The sequence below is a fragment of the Ursus arctos genome, unplaced genomic scaffold, assembly GCF_023065955.2.
Source record: "Ursus arctos isolate Adak ecotype North America unplaced genomic scaffold, UrsArc2.0 scaffold_37, whole genome shotgun sequence".
Taxonomy (NCBI): Eukaryota; Metazoa; Chordata; class Mammalia; order Carnivora; family Ursidae; genus Ursus; species Ursus arctos.
The window spans coordinates 8,631,841-8,647,420 of record NW_026623053.1 but is presented as its reverse complement, the minus strand read 5'-3'; the positions used below and the strand labels follow the sequence as shown (position 1 = coordinate 8,647,420).

General features: G+C 35.8%; 1 long non-coding RNA gene across 1 annotated transcript in view; it reads right to left on the bottom strand.

Moving 5' to 3' along the window:
• LOC113266082 (uncharacterized) overlaps positions 1-15,580 on the bottom strand; it is a 634,890-nt gene that overhangs the window by 509,196 nt on the left and 110,114 nt on the right. The gene's annotated exons all lie outside the window — the stretch shown is intronic.

Below are 15,580 nucleotides of genomic sequence, written 5' to 3'. Positions count from 1 at the left end.
CATACACCCACAGATAAATGACCAAAATTAAATCATAGAATGATTATAATTACTAAAACTGAAAATGATCCCTGAAATTGGAGCTAAATATTCTTTAGCTAATGAAGCACATGGATAGCTGTAAATTAACGAGCGATTCAAAATTTGTCAAAAGTAATTGTTGATATTAAACCCCAAATACCGCCACATGTCAAAGTGCTATTGTCCTGTCATAGCAAGCCCACCCAACTCTTCAGTCATCCCTCTGGTTCAGCACAGTATTTTTAAAAAACATACAAGACACACTTAACACACACATTAAAACACAAAACACACAACTTTTTAGAGTAGAATAAAATAATTCCAGGAGAATCATTTATTGCTTTATTTAAGTTTTTATTTCATGTTAAGAGAGACATAACTTGAGGGGCTCCTGGGTGGCTCAGTTGGCTGAGTGTTCAGCTCAGGTCGTGATCCCTGGGTCCTGGGATCGAGTCCTACATTGGGCTCCCTACTCAGCAGGGAGACTGCCTCTGCCTCTGCCCCCATCTCTCTAGCTCTCTGTCTCTCATGAATATATAAAGAAAATCTTAAAAAAAAAAAAAAAAGGAGAGAGGTATAACTTGACATTTAGAAATATGATTTATGATGCCTGAATTCATCTTACATATAGAAATACAAATGGGCACAGAAATGGTGTTGGATATTCTATATATTTCCTAAAATGACTTCTACAGTGTAAAGGAATTACAAACACGGCTGGCATAAGGAAACATTCAGTTTTGTTTTTTCGATCAAGCTCCACTTCTAGGCAAAGTAAAGGTCATGTGAAAGGGGGTATTTAAGAATAATGGCAGTGTCCCTGGAAGGGAAGACTTATAACACTTCCGGATCTAGACTGAAATATGTGGGCAAAAAATGAAAAAGATAACTAGAAACTTACAGCCCATTCTCTCATTTCTTTTTCTTCTCTAGGATCAACTCCTTGTTTTCAAATACTATTAGCTTACACCATACACAACACATATTTTAGTCAACCCTAATCTTGCAGATTCTTTAGAAACAGAGGAATTTAAAATTCATTAAAGTGATATATTTCTCACTCACTCTTCCACTGATCCTCCTGATCCTTAGTTTACTTTGCCCTCTGATCAACCCTATACATGGTTAATAGTATTGTACAATGTTCCTCCATTACTGTTCTTATACCATTATTACCCTGGCTCCTTATATTAGCAAAATGTTCTTGGCCCTACCAGGCTTCAAATAAACTATAAACTTAAATTCTTGTTTAATAACCCTCATCATAGTGTCCCCAGTTACTTATGAGAGTCCCCTTGCTTCTACTCAGTGATATTCCTGCAGTACCTTATTGTACTCAGGGATATTTCATTCCCCTGGCCTCCCATCAGGTAGCCTCACCACTGCCACTCCTACTACTGATCCTCCTAAGACAATGGCTCCATTTTTCACGGCTCTCTACATTGGGGAACCACTGCTGTCACACTGCTCTAGCATCAAAAGCAAAGTCAGAACAATCCCTTGGCTTACTCCATTCCAGGCCTGGTATAAGCCCATTCCAATTCACTATAGTTCAGCAAAGACCAAACTATACATTTAAAATACATGTGTTTTTCTAAAGGTTCAGGTAAAATGGAAGGCAAATATACCATAGTGAATTACTTATAAGGACTACTAGATGTCACTACTCTCAGAGCCAATAGGCTAAATGTCTTCCTCAGTAGTCTTCACCAGGCCTTCTCCCCATCCACTTCCAATGCTGTCACAATGAGTTAAAGAACCAGTTACTCCCAACACTGGGATTACTTTAAATATATCTACAGTTCCAAGTTCAAAGTGGAACAATCACAGTGATACAACAAGAGGACATTTTTTTCCCTTCAATAAGATCCAAGTTCTGTCTCATTAGATCTTATTCTCTGTTTTAGGAGACCCTCTTAGATGGCAGACAGGGAGAACATGCCTTCCTTTCAACCAAAGCCCTTCTACCTTTCATAGGAGTATACTCTTGTTTGGTTTTAAGAAGATGACACTGGAATATGAAATCTAGCATCAGCAAATTCTATATCATTCAATCTTTAATATATCACCAATTGTGAAACATCAACAACCCAAACTATACATGGCTATGCCAAGGTGAGATCAGTTCCATGGCATTTTCTTCAGTGGGAGTTGAACTTGCACATATAACTATCAGTGCAGTCCAAATTCATACCAAGAAAAGCTATACTTAATCTCTTAGTACATGACATCTGCACTCAGGTAACTTCAGCCTTCCCTAAGACTACTGTTTTTCTCATGCATAACTAAAAGGTTTATGCTAGTAATTTACATAGCTTTTTTTCTGACTGCCATGTGCATGGAGGGTGGGTGAAGAAAAGACTAATTAGTTTCAGCTGAGGCAATTTATACATCAAGGTATCATATTATATACTTCTAAAGTTAACATCCTTAAACTAATCTTCAAGAACATCTCCAACTTATCATGTAATTCAACAATATCTCACTATTTGTTTTCATAATCTTCATGAATCTTCAAGATCCAACATAACTTGCTCATTGCCACATTACTCCTTCTGTTTGGAATCCTACCCTGTCTTCTCTGTAAGTCTATGTTCTTCATTTCTTTAAAATTCAAGTCCAGCCAATGTTCATTGGATGCCTTCTCATCACTTATTCCCCATTTCTCCTTCTTAATAGCTTCTTGTTTCCATTTGAGATACAGGTGCTTCTGAGGAATTTAATTTCATTCTCAATGGCAATGATGGAGCATATGCATTCCATCCTCCCCAGTCACAGTAATTGGTTCAGATTCAAAGGTGCTCTGAGAATTTCAGACTGCATTCCAGGAAAACTTATTCTCTGGAAAGAGGGATGAGTGTATAAGGTCTGAAATTCTGAAATCATTATTTTAGGCACCAAATGAAAGGTGCCAGAATAGCATGCCAACATGCTGAGGAGAGCAGAGCCAAAAGATTGCAAAGGAATGGAGCCAGACCCTGATGACATTATGTACTTCAGGATCAATCCTTTTCAGAAACCAAATCTACCTCTGGATTCTTCTGTTACAGGAGCCAATAAATCCTCTTTATTTTTTTAAGCAGGTTGGACTTGAGTTTTCTATTTCTTGCAATGGAAAGTATATTATCTACTACATATACTGTAAACCTCATCTTCTTTAGGAAGCCATTCATTCTTGATCCCACCTGACTGTTTCTGTTCTATTTATCCTTCCTTCAGCTGTTAAGTGGCATAATACTAGAGTAATCTGCAATAATCCATACTACTAGCAATTTAAATTACAGAAAATTGGTTTCAATATTTTAAATGTTCCTAATTACATTACAAGCTTCTAAAGGCATAACAAAAATCTTGGTGCATTTTCTTATTTCAAGAACCACACACATTTCTCTCTAAAACATAAATTCAGTAAATGTCAAATATCAATAAAAGTGAACAATGAAAATGATAGGATTATTTTTACAGATAATAACTTAGTAATATACCTCTCATGATTAATAGATTACTAATAGATTACTAATTACTAATAGATTACTAATAGATTACTAGCTTACTAATTACCTGCAATGCACCTGAGAGATGCTGAACTTGCCTGGTCACTTAGAGCTTTCCTCCTTTAACTGATGTTACAACCATAAATATTTAGTGTTTGGTAGAGTTTCTTTCAGCTCTATAGTCATTAATTTCATCATTTTGCCTCAATATTTTAGTGACAACTTGCTTCAGTATAGAAGAATAAAATGAAGAGTATGGGTGCTGGCTAAGTATAAAAAAAGTTCAACATGTAAGTTTACCACTTATCTTCACAAATTCCAATCACCCAGAAGGACAGCTGCAGTAAGACAAACTCAATGCTCACAGGAAATTTTTATATGCAAGCGTCTAAAACTGGTATGTCAACTCTAATGGCAAAAAAGACTTGCAAAATTAGCTCAATATTTCAATAATTTTATTCCCTACATGAATAAAACACAAGGTGACTAAGAATGCTAATCCATGGACCTAAAGTTCAGTGGTAATCCAGACTGTTCTTCTAATTCCCCTTAATATTCCTACTTGAATTGCTGCAATCATTGAATTGCTCAAATGTCTTTGAATACAGTGGTATATGGTTCTTAGATCAGAAATCAAATACACTGATGTTTTGGAAAGCTAAAAATCATTTGCTCTGCAAGCAATCAAATCTCCTTTAAAGACGAGGTTTTGCTCAGCAAAGATCTGAAAAACGGCAATTAGCCTTTCAACACTACTGTTTCCAGCACACGGCTTCTTGACAGATTATGCTCCACCTCTGTGCATTACTGGTTTGTTTCCGTCTACTATGTTAATTTCTAGCATGAAAACTTAAATACTTCTGGAATCTCTTTAGTGTTTATAAGTGATGGTAAGCTATTCTACTATTTGATTCCAAATATCACAAGTTGGTAAGTTTGCTGGTAATAAAACTGTCCATTAAACATTTTCGTGCTAGCAAATTTTTTCATAAGATATCACTTAGATTTCTTTTAAACATCAAATCCTCATTATGGAAAATGAATTTAATATGTTAAAATAGTTTAAAAGTTAAAGTAGGCTCTGAAGGGCTGAAATGAGTTTATAATTTACATTTACATATTTCCCTTTTCGGATTTGACATTGGATTAAAACCCGTATGATTCCCTTTTCTTTTCCTAATGAGCCTCAATTCAAAAAATATTAATTGAATACCTACACTGTGCCATGAAACATGCATATCAGTAAGGAGACAATAGTATACAATATAGCAGGTCGCTGCTCTCAGGGAGCTTATGTCTAGTACGTAGTTCAGATATGTGAGGAAAGTAATTTCAGTACAACTTGAGAAATGTCTTGGAGAGGGAAGCTCAAGATGCTATGGAACTACCTGAAAGGGGTAAGCATATTACCTAGGTTTGGCTGAATTACAAATGACTTCCTGGGAAATAATGTCTAAATTAAGAACTTAAGATTGAGTAGGATTTAGGCAGATAAATTGAGGGGAGTGACAGCACTAGAATATTGCAAAAGAAGACAGCATTTGCAAAGAACTGAAACAAGACCTTTAGGCAATAGTATTGGATATTTTTCATGGTTCTGGGTTAACAAAACCAAAATGAGTACAAAGAAATCTAAACGCAAATTTTCTGATTCTTGACCTTTCAAGATGGTACATACCATATTCATCTCAGTAAGCTAGAGCATTCAGGGTCAGGACCAGAGCCACAGATAAATAGAGTAGGGTGTTAGATTTGTAGATCTGTCTTGATGCATTGCATAAATTAGAGCTGTTTATGTGAATTCTTTGGGTTAATTATTCTAATAGGTTAATATGTAAAGAGAAAAAGATTACAAATTAATTAATTTTCATTTGTCTCTTATCAAAAACTAAAATCCATTATTTGCATGGAACAGTCTTAGATACAGTAATCCGTTACTTCATACTAGGCATTCAGAGGGAGAGGGCAGACCACTCAGGGTAAAGAGAAACAGAAGAAAATTCCTTTTTTAAATGCCTACTCCACGACAGTGTATTTTACATAAGCAGACTTATTTAATCCCAATGAGAAAGGCTTTATTATTTGCACTGTATGTATGGGGATACTAAAGCTTGTGAGGTTTAAATTACTTGTTTAATCAAATAAATAAAGTTTGTTACATATACTAAAATGTTAAATCACTGAAGCTCCAATGATGGATTTGTGTAGCTAAGTTAGTTGGTCTGTTGTACGACTTTCACAATAAAGCATGTAAATGAAGGTCTTATGATGGGATCACTGATTAGGAAGGTTATGGTTCATATATGTATATTTTATTTTTTATTTTTATTTTTTAAGATTTTATTTATTTTTATTTATTTATTTGACAGAGAGAGAGAGCGAGAGAGGGAACACAAGCAGCGGGAGTGGGAAAGGAAGAAGCAGGCTCCCAGTGGAGCAGGGAGCCCGATGCAGGGCTCGATCCCAGGATCCTGGGATCACACCCTGGGCCGAAGGCAGAAGCTTAACGACTGAGCCAACCAGGCGCACCCACATATGTATATTTTAGATGCAGGCTTGCACATGACTTCAGCATAAAATTGTACAAGTGTATATACTACCACAATCACCATGTCCCAACCCCCTGTGCACATGTGTATTTATTTGACACATGCTCTCTACAGAGCAAACTGTCAACTTTATAAGACACACATTGCCTGTGAGGACTGCACTCTCAATGAAAGTCATTTGTACTTGATTAACTTTAATGTTTATGATAAAGAGAAGAGGTGTTAAAAGGTGTTTTTTTCCAAATGGCTAGCAAGTTGATCCACATTTACTGAATATTTTACCCTTTAATCTATGTTGCTTGACAAGTCAATATTATTATATAGTAAGTTCTTTATATACATGGTTCTATGAAATCATGCACTATTGTTTTCACTGACATGCTTCTTCTGTTTGCATATTTTTAAAATTTATTTGAGAGAGAGCGAGATTGAGAGAACGAATTGGGGGGAAGGGCAGAGAGAGAAGCAGACTCCCTGCAGAGCAGGGAGCCTAACGCAGGACTCGATCCCAGGACCCTCGGATCATAACCTGAGCCAAAGGCAGATGCTTAACCCACTGAGCCACCCAGGCGCCCTGTTTGCATATTTTTAATTATTAATTTAAATACCTATATTTTTCAGTGTTTCTTTTTGTAAGATTGATTTATTTATTATTTACTTATTTATTTGAAAGAGACTGAGACAGCAACAGAGAGCAAGAGAAGGAAGGAAAGGGAGAAGCAGGCTCCCCGCTGACCAGGGAGCCTGCCCTGGGGCTCAATCCCAGGACCCTGGGATCATGACCTGAGCCAAAGGTAGATGATTAACGGACTGAGTCACCTAGGCGTCCCTATTTTTCAATGTTTCTTTGGTTATTCTACTGTGATTATTCTTCAAAGTATAAAATATAATCATTTTGACAAGCTTTGCTCACAAAAATTTATATTTGAATTTGATTATCAGTAATTTTTAAGTTGTTTTACTCTGGTGAAAAAAATAACAATCAGGCAATAATAACTCTACTTTTTTATTAAAGATTTTATTTATTTACTTGAGAGAGTGCGCGAGAGAGAGAGCATAAGCCAGGGGGAGAGGCAGAGGGAGAAGCAGAATCCTCGCTGAGCAGGAAGCCCTATGTGGGGCTTGATTCATCACAGGACCCTAGGATCATGACCTACTATGATTTTTCTCCTTTTAAAAATAAGAAACAAAAAAACATATTGCTTATAGAAGTTTCAAGAAATATAATGTACGAGCTCAAAATAAATTATAAATCAAGGACCAATTTTACTAAGCAGTACAAGTTAGCGAAAAAAAAAAAAAAGGTTTGAATTATTGAACTTCTGTCCCTAAGTGGGGTAAAGTAATTCAGAATATAATTAGACCCTTACTCCTCTGACTGATTGCAATGAATGATGAATCATCCTCTTCTGGTGGGAAAAACTTGAGGGATGTTAGCCTTACTCTGCTGAGTATCTTTTCCTTAAATGCCTCATGTTAAAAAGAGGACTTTTGATTGAACTAAGAAAGTGAGCTAGGAAGAATTAGAATAGGATTCTAGAAATTTATTCCCACTCATGTCACTACATTTAGTGAGGTTATATTTAAAATGTCTTAAGTACGGGGCGCCTGGTGGCTCAGTCATTAAGCGTCTGCCTTTGGCTCAGGGCGTGATCCCGGAGTCCTGGGATCGAGCCCCACATCAGGCTCCTCAGCTGGGAGCCTGCTTCTTTCTCTCCCACTCCCCCTGCGTGTGTTCCCTCTCTCGCTGGCTGTCTCTCTCTCCGTCAAATAAATAAATAAAATCTTTTTAAAAAAATGTCTTAAGTACAGTTTTGCAAAATTTTCTTTATTTTAATATAGAGTCCAACAAAATTTTTTATTAACTTCAATTCATTCTACTAATATCATGAATAGGATGCTTATCAAATTTCTAATTGTTTCTTATTGGTATATAGAAATGATAATGACTTTATAAGAGGCCATGCATGGAACTCACTTATTAGGTCCAATAGGTTTTCTCAGGTAGTGACATTCTCATCAAAACAATAATGATTTGGGCAATATTCATTCTAAAATCTAGACATGTTGTATCTCATTAGCATCTCTTCCAGGAAAAAAAAAATTAGTGACAGTAGTTATCAACTTTTTCTACAGCACAGCACTTGCCTAGGTTATTATCAGTATAGTTTTAGTTACGTGGGAAGTTAATACAATATTATTATACAGGAAAATATTTCATGATCAAATAAGTCTGGAAAAAAATGTTAAGTTATATTAGGTGAGCCTCACTACTGAAAAAAAGCTTAGAATTTTAAAATAATGCTTATCGTGGATCTCCTAGAGTCTAATATTGTAGGCTGTGTGTCTCCAAATTATTTGACCAATGTACTTCACTAATTCATCCTCAATTTAATTTATATTGGGAACACATTAAAAACAGATATAGATTAATATTATTTTCAGGTAGCTAACTCTTCCAAAATCAGGATTTTCTCCACCGATTTGAGAAACAACTTGTAATATAATATTTACATTTCTTGTTTAGTTTATTATACTTGTATAAGGTTTTTGTACTAGTTTTTAGCAAAGACATTCTTTCTTTATGTAGAGATTTTTTTAGTATAGATTTTTCTGGTTTGAATTTCTTTTAGTTATCTTTTACATATTAACGTTTTATCAGGCTACTTTGAAAGGATGCTCATTCATAGTTCAGTGACTCCTCTGATTTAAACTTTAGTCAAAACAAATCACTTAATTTACTTGATATTATATTACTAATACAATTTCATGTTTTTTTAAACATTTGCTTGTTTAATGTGGCTATATTTTTAATCATTTTGTTTTTCAAGCATCTCCTCTAAACAACATAGTTTTTAAAAAAATGTTATGTAAACTCCAATTGCTCAATAAGTAAATTTATCTCATTCATATTTATTATTGTATTATTTTATTTCAGTCAACTTCTTCTAAATGGACTACCTTTTTTCTACTTCTACATCCTCCAGTGCTTTAGATGAAATATATCTTATTTTAATTTTATTAATGATTACTTGCAACGTTAAACAACATTTTTGAAACATATTACTCTAGTATTAGAATAAAGTACAAATTGATATCTTCGGAACCTACTTTTCTGATGATAAATTTCACATATTCAGCTTTAAAATTTTTACCTTTGTATTTAACTTTATTACCAGATGTGTGCCTCTTTTGAAAGTTTAACTAGTATCTGTTCATACCATGAAATATAATGATTATCTCATAATCTAAATGTTTCTGGCTTTAAAATAAATTACTATACCATATTATATTTGATTACAGGAAAAAAGGGTTGAAAGAAAATATTAGAAAATAAATAAGTATATATACTAACTTGGTTAAATTAACAAATGTAATTTTAGAATTTTTTTAGATTATATTATTAATCTCAACTTCATTGAGATTTTTCACTTTTTTCTCTTTCTCTTCCTTTTTTCTTTTTCTCCTTTCTTCTGTTCTTTCTCTTCCTGAATCTTTTATTTACCTATCTTGGCCTCACCTTCTTCCCTGTTAGTCTCACAATGTGAGACCATACACACAGATAAGTCAGGCTACTCAGAGGTAGTTATATTTCTATTTTAACCCTTCAACTAGTAACCTAAAAACCTTGATGTTCATCTACATAATGTGGAGCAGCTATGTAAGTGGTAGGAGGGGAATGGAAAGATATTGTTTCATTCACCTGTCATCTCAAGAGATACCATTGTATCTCATAGGCTTAAAAGCACCATGGCAGTAGACATCAGGCTTCAGTGATGTCCCTGACTTTGCCCAGAAAGCTCCACTAAAGTTGCAGCAAGAACTGCTTGGTCTCACTGTTGAAACTCCAACACCTATCTGAACTCTAGCACAAAATATTAGGTATAGTCTAAATTAGAATAATGGTCAATACCACCAACATTCAACATTACTTAATGGAATATTTGTTTTACTTAAATAAAAACAAGGTAGATATGAAATGTACTGTTATGCTTTAGACTATTTTATCTGTGCCATGTAATGACTCAACTCTTTCTCTACTTTTTCTCTTCAAACTCTATGACACCTTTATTCCTACAGAACAGCATGGCCCTCATTTGATGAGGATGCGTTATTTTTCTATTATTTTCTTATTAGCCAGTAACAACTGAATTACTACTCTTCTGTCTTCTGCATCAAGTCAAATCAATGTTTTAATCTAAGGAACTAAATTTTTATTCAATAAAAATGTCTTTTACTACTAGGGGGTTTCTGGGGAAGCTGACAAAGTAGGAGGATCCTAAACTCACCTCTTCCCATGGATACAACTAGGTAACACTGGCATCAGTGTAAACAAACCAGAAAATGAACTGAAGACTAACAGAATGGACTCTCCACAGCTAAACTTAGAGACGAGGCCGCATCAAAGAGGGTGGGAGGGGCAGAGTTGTGCTGGGGAGCCAAATGGATCCAAGGGACTGTCATGGGAAGGAGGGATAGTGCAGGCTCAGAAAAGGGAAAGGAGGAGATCCCCTGGCCAGGCATCCCAGGTACAGGGAAGAGGAATCCCCAGAATATTTAGCTTTGAAAACCAGAGGGATCCAACAATCAATGAAGCCTAATTGGAACTTTAAAAATCAGCAGGCTCAACTCTGGGAGAACTAGAAGGCCTTAGGAAACTGAATCCCTGCTCTTAAAGAGACAGCACAACAAAAAGCCCCAAAGAGATACAGCATAGAGGCAGCAGTTTCAAAAACCCTTGGGATATACGGTAAGGAGATTTATTTATTCATCTTAGAGCATGTGCTGGAGGGTCAGATATCTTTAGGAGACTTCTCCAAACCAAAAAGCTGGCAGGACAAATTTCCCTTCCCAGCCCCCAGCCTAGATACTTAAACACCTGTCGGAACCAGCTCAGCACAACACTCCCCACCTAGCATGCTAACAGTATGCCCCACCCCCCCATTCTGTGTGCATCTGTGAACCCCACCCCCTTCATCTTAGACAGCCTCTGCAAGAGTCTTCCAGGTGGCTGCAGGTCCCCTCAGAGAGCAGACAAGCATGGACCTTGCTGGCACTGTAAGCCCCACCCCCACATTCTTCTGCAGACCTATCCCATCCAACAGGCCCTTGGTAGAAACCCATCCAAAGCACTGCCACAAGCCCGGCAGTGTGCAGTGTAGCCCTGACAGAGGCCAGCACCACTCCAAAGTGACCCCTGCCTCAGGGAGAGAGGAAGATAACCACACTCTCCAGTTCAACTGTCACCCCAGCAATGAGCTGGAGGCAGATGTGTGGTTTAACTGTGGGGCCCCTCCACCAGTGAGAGCTTCTCAGGGGGACAATACAGAGAAAGTGCCCTACAGTCCAGTGTTACTGCAACTGGCAAATAAATACCTGGTCTGACTCAACTCAAGCCTAAGGTGGCCCCAGACTGGCCCGCTAACACCACAGGGACCAAACCCTGACAGACTGAAGACAAAAGTGGCTCAGTCATAATAGTAATAACAGGGTCGTGAGATTGAGCCCAGTGCCTGTGCTGGGCATAGAGCCAGCTGAAGAAACTCTCCATCCCTCTGCCCCAGCTCATCCCCCCCCCACCTTCTCTCTCCCTAAAAAAAAGAGAGAGAGAGAGAGAGAGAGAAATAGTAGAGGAAGGCATGCTTCCAAATTCATTTTATGAGGCCAGCATGACCCTGATAACAAAACCAGATATAGACACTATAAAAAAGAACCACAGGCCAACATCTCTAATAAACATAGATGCAAAAGTCCTCAACAAAATATTAGCAAACCGAATCCAACAATACACTTAAAAAAAAAAAATCATTCACTGCGATTAAGTGGGATTTATTCCTGGGATGCAAGGGTGGTTCAATATTTGCAAATCAATGAACAAGATACACCACATCAACAAGAGAAAGAATTTAAAAAATATCATTTCAGTAGATGCAGAAAAAGCACTTGACAAAGTACAACATCCATTCCTGATAAAAACCCTCAACAAAGTAAGTTTGGAGGGAATATACCTCAACATAATAGAGGCCTTATGTGAAAAACCCATTGAGTATGATATCCAATGATGAAAAACTGAGAGCTTTTCCTTTAAGATCAGGATCAAGACAAGATGTTCACTTTCACCACTTTTATTCAACAGAGTACTAAGAGTCCTAGCCAAAGCAATCAGACAACAAAAAGAAATAAAAGGCATCCAAATGGAAAGGAAATAAAACTTTCACTATTTGCTGATGACATGATGCTATACATAGAAAACCCTAAAGACTCCACCAAAAAATTACTAGACTTGATCAATGAATTCAGTAAGGTCACAGGATACCTAATCAATATACAGAAATCCATTCCATTTCCATACAGTAATAATGAAGTAGCAGAAAAAGAAATTAAGAAAACAATCCCATTTATAATTGCATCAAAAATAATGAAATACCTAGGAATAAACCTAATCAAGGAGATGGAAGACCTGTCCTCTGAAAACTATAAAACACTGATGAAAGAAATGGGTGAGTGAAATAGGGGAAGGAGATGAAGAGCATACTTTTCATGAGCATGGAGTAATGTACAGAATTGTGGAATAACTATATTGCACACCTAAAATTAAGATAACACTATATGTTAACTATACTAGAATTTTTTAAAAGTTACTATTTCAAAAAAGAAAATATATTTTAATTGAAAATTTAATTGGCACAAAAATAAGTTGTAAGTTTATACCAGATAAAATAATTCAGCAACAATTTACAGAGATTATCTTTCTCATTTTGACATTAAGATAGGCTACTTTAACGGCAGCCCTACTTATTTTACAAGCACAACAATATTAAATAGTGTCACATTAGGTGATCACTTGACATCTATGAAATCACAGATATGTATGCAAATACAGTAATTGAAATAACCCAGAATGTGATTACATTAAGTTATTAGATTAGTAAAATAAAACACAAAAATTTAAATTTCTACAGAATACTCATGGTCCATGAAATTTCATCCTCTGGCCACAGATTGAGAAACAGTGCACTATACCATAGCAACCATTAGAGTGAGAGGCATAAATGATTTTGATGTGAGAATGAACTGGAGATAGGCAGGTTCTAGCTGAGATGTCAATGAACCAGGCATCTGTTAGAAGTCTCATTTTGCTGAAAATTTAATCTCTCAGCTAGTTGATGAAGCAATGAGGGACTATTACTCTGGATTTAACTTTGACCAAAAAGAAAGAACTGGTTCATGAAATTCAAGTGACAGGAACCTTGGGAGAAAGTCAACTTGTCATCTTAGTGCCTGAAATAGCCCAGAAAGGAAACACTCAGTGCAGTCTGACAGGTAGCTTGGACTTTAAAAACAGATTTCAAAAATTTCAGAGAGGAGATCTGAGTGATTCCATGACTTCAAATCTTTTAAAAGGATTGGAACCCTTGAAAAATAAATTCTGATAAGAAAATTATAAACATTGACAACAAGGTAGAAACAAAAGGGAACAGTATATAAAGGAAACTAACATAGCTACACACATTTTCCTTCATGAACTGTAAGGAGGACAAAGGGAAAGGATTACAATTTTGAACGTCTTTATGTGTATAAAAGATGCTACATCGTCCACACAGAGGTGTCTCTATATTCCTTTTACTGATGAGGAAATTGAGGCTCAAGGAGATTACATAGACTCCAGAAATATATATTATAGAGTTATTGAGATAACTAAAGATAATAAAGAGTTCTGTTGAACATGTGAAAGATATTTTTAAAAAAAGAAAAATGGTTAATTCTAGTACTTGATGCTGATTATTTCATTTTAATCAAAAATAGTAAATAAGCATAAGTAATTAATGCTTACATTCTTTATTATGGAAATGGATCTTTATAGTAAAGATAAAGATAAAACAAATGCAAATAAAAGACAATACATGGATATACCTATAATAAGAAGCAAATTTATGTGTCTGTTGATACAGTATATTCTGTATAAGCAAAAGCAGTCCCCTTCTCAGTAGTGGGCAGATAAGAAAACACACACACACACACACACACACACACACACACACACACACCAGCCAATCCACTGACAACTAGGAACTAAGTAGATTCTCTTTAAGAATCTAAACTGAGCGACTCAGAAATAGTAACTAGTCAGATAAAGGTAAGTAGTAGAATTGAAGAGTCATTCTAAAGCAGACCAGCATTAGCATCATTTGCACACTGACACCATGGAGAAGCAAAATTCATAAGTAGCCCAAGTGTGCAAGTATTCTGAAAGCAGCAAGACCATAAGGCATTCATATAGAGAAAAGTGTAGATAAGAGACCTGATATCCCAGGAAAGACAGGGAGTAGCCTCAGGTACTGCCTTTCCAATTCTAGGTATCCTGTGTCAGGCTGTCCGGTTCTGATCCTTGAATACCTAAATGACACACCAAGTGTAATTTGGATACCTACTGGGTTATCTGTACATCATCTCCAGTTTGGGAAACTCCATTCTACCTCCTGCCATCCACATATTAAAAGGATAGTCATGTTCATACAATATAACTCCATCTCCTGACAACACTGATTAATCCAGACATGGAAACCTTAACCAAGAGAAACAAAAACACTCTCTGCATGGAATATGGAATAAGAAATTTCAACCTAAAATAGGATACTTATTGAAACAGAGAGGATATAAATTTGAGTGTTATTGGTAGTAGCCATTATCTACTTCTGAACTAGGAAACAGAAATATTGTCTTTAAAAAAAGTGACATGAAGAGAAAAACAGAGATAACAGATGGAGAGAACTTACTGCATTCCCTTCAAATAGACTAATATGTGATTCATCTGAAATATAGTTGCATCCCTGCCTTTGGGTACCACAGGACAACCCCTCCCCTGGTCCCCATATAATTATAGCACCAATTACAGGGTGATCATGGTGACTGGGAAGAATGCTAAAAAAATAAAAGATATACAGAAAGATAATAAAAATGCTATATTTTGCTGAATTCCATGTAAAATTAAAATGTACATACAAAAATTACACAACTTAAAGAATTCTATCAATTACCAGCAAAATTCCAAGACATATAATTAGACAGATGGCTCATGAACACCTAGAAAAGGAAGTGGTAATCACCAAGAGCCACTTTAAATTCACTAAGAATAAATTATACCAAATTAATTAAATTATATAGACATAGTGAATCTGCATTTCAATGAGGCATTTAATGCAGTGTTCTGTTGATGTCTTTTTGGACAAGATATATGTGGAGTGGATGTTTGTAAATTATGTGAATATGTGTTAGTTGAACAATTATTCTCAAACCATGACAATTACATGGCTCATTTTTGAACCTGTTGTGAGGTTTATTCACAATTTTGAGTTAAAAAATGGATATAGACATAGAAAAGATGTGTATTAATTTGGAGAAATAGTCAAGTATTGAAAAACAGAATCATGATTGAAAAATCAGGGGTTTTTTTTCATTATAAATGTTGGAACAATGGATCAAATTCAGTAAGAAGGAATTCTAGAAGATAAATAT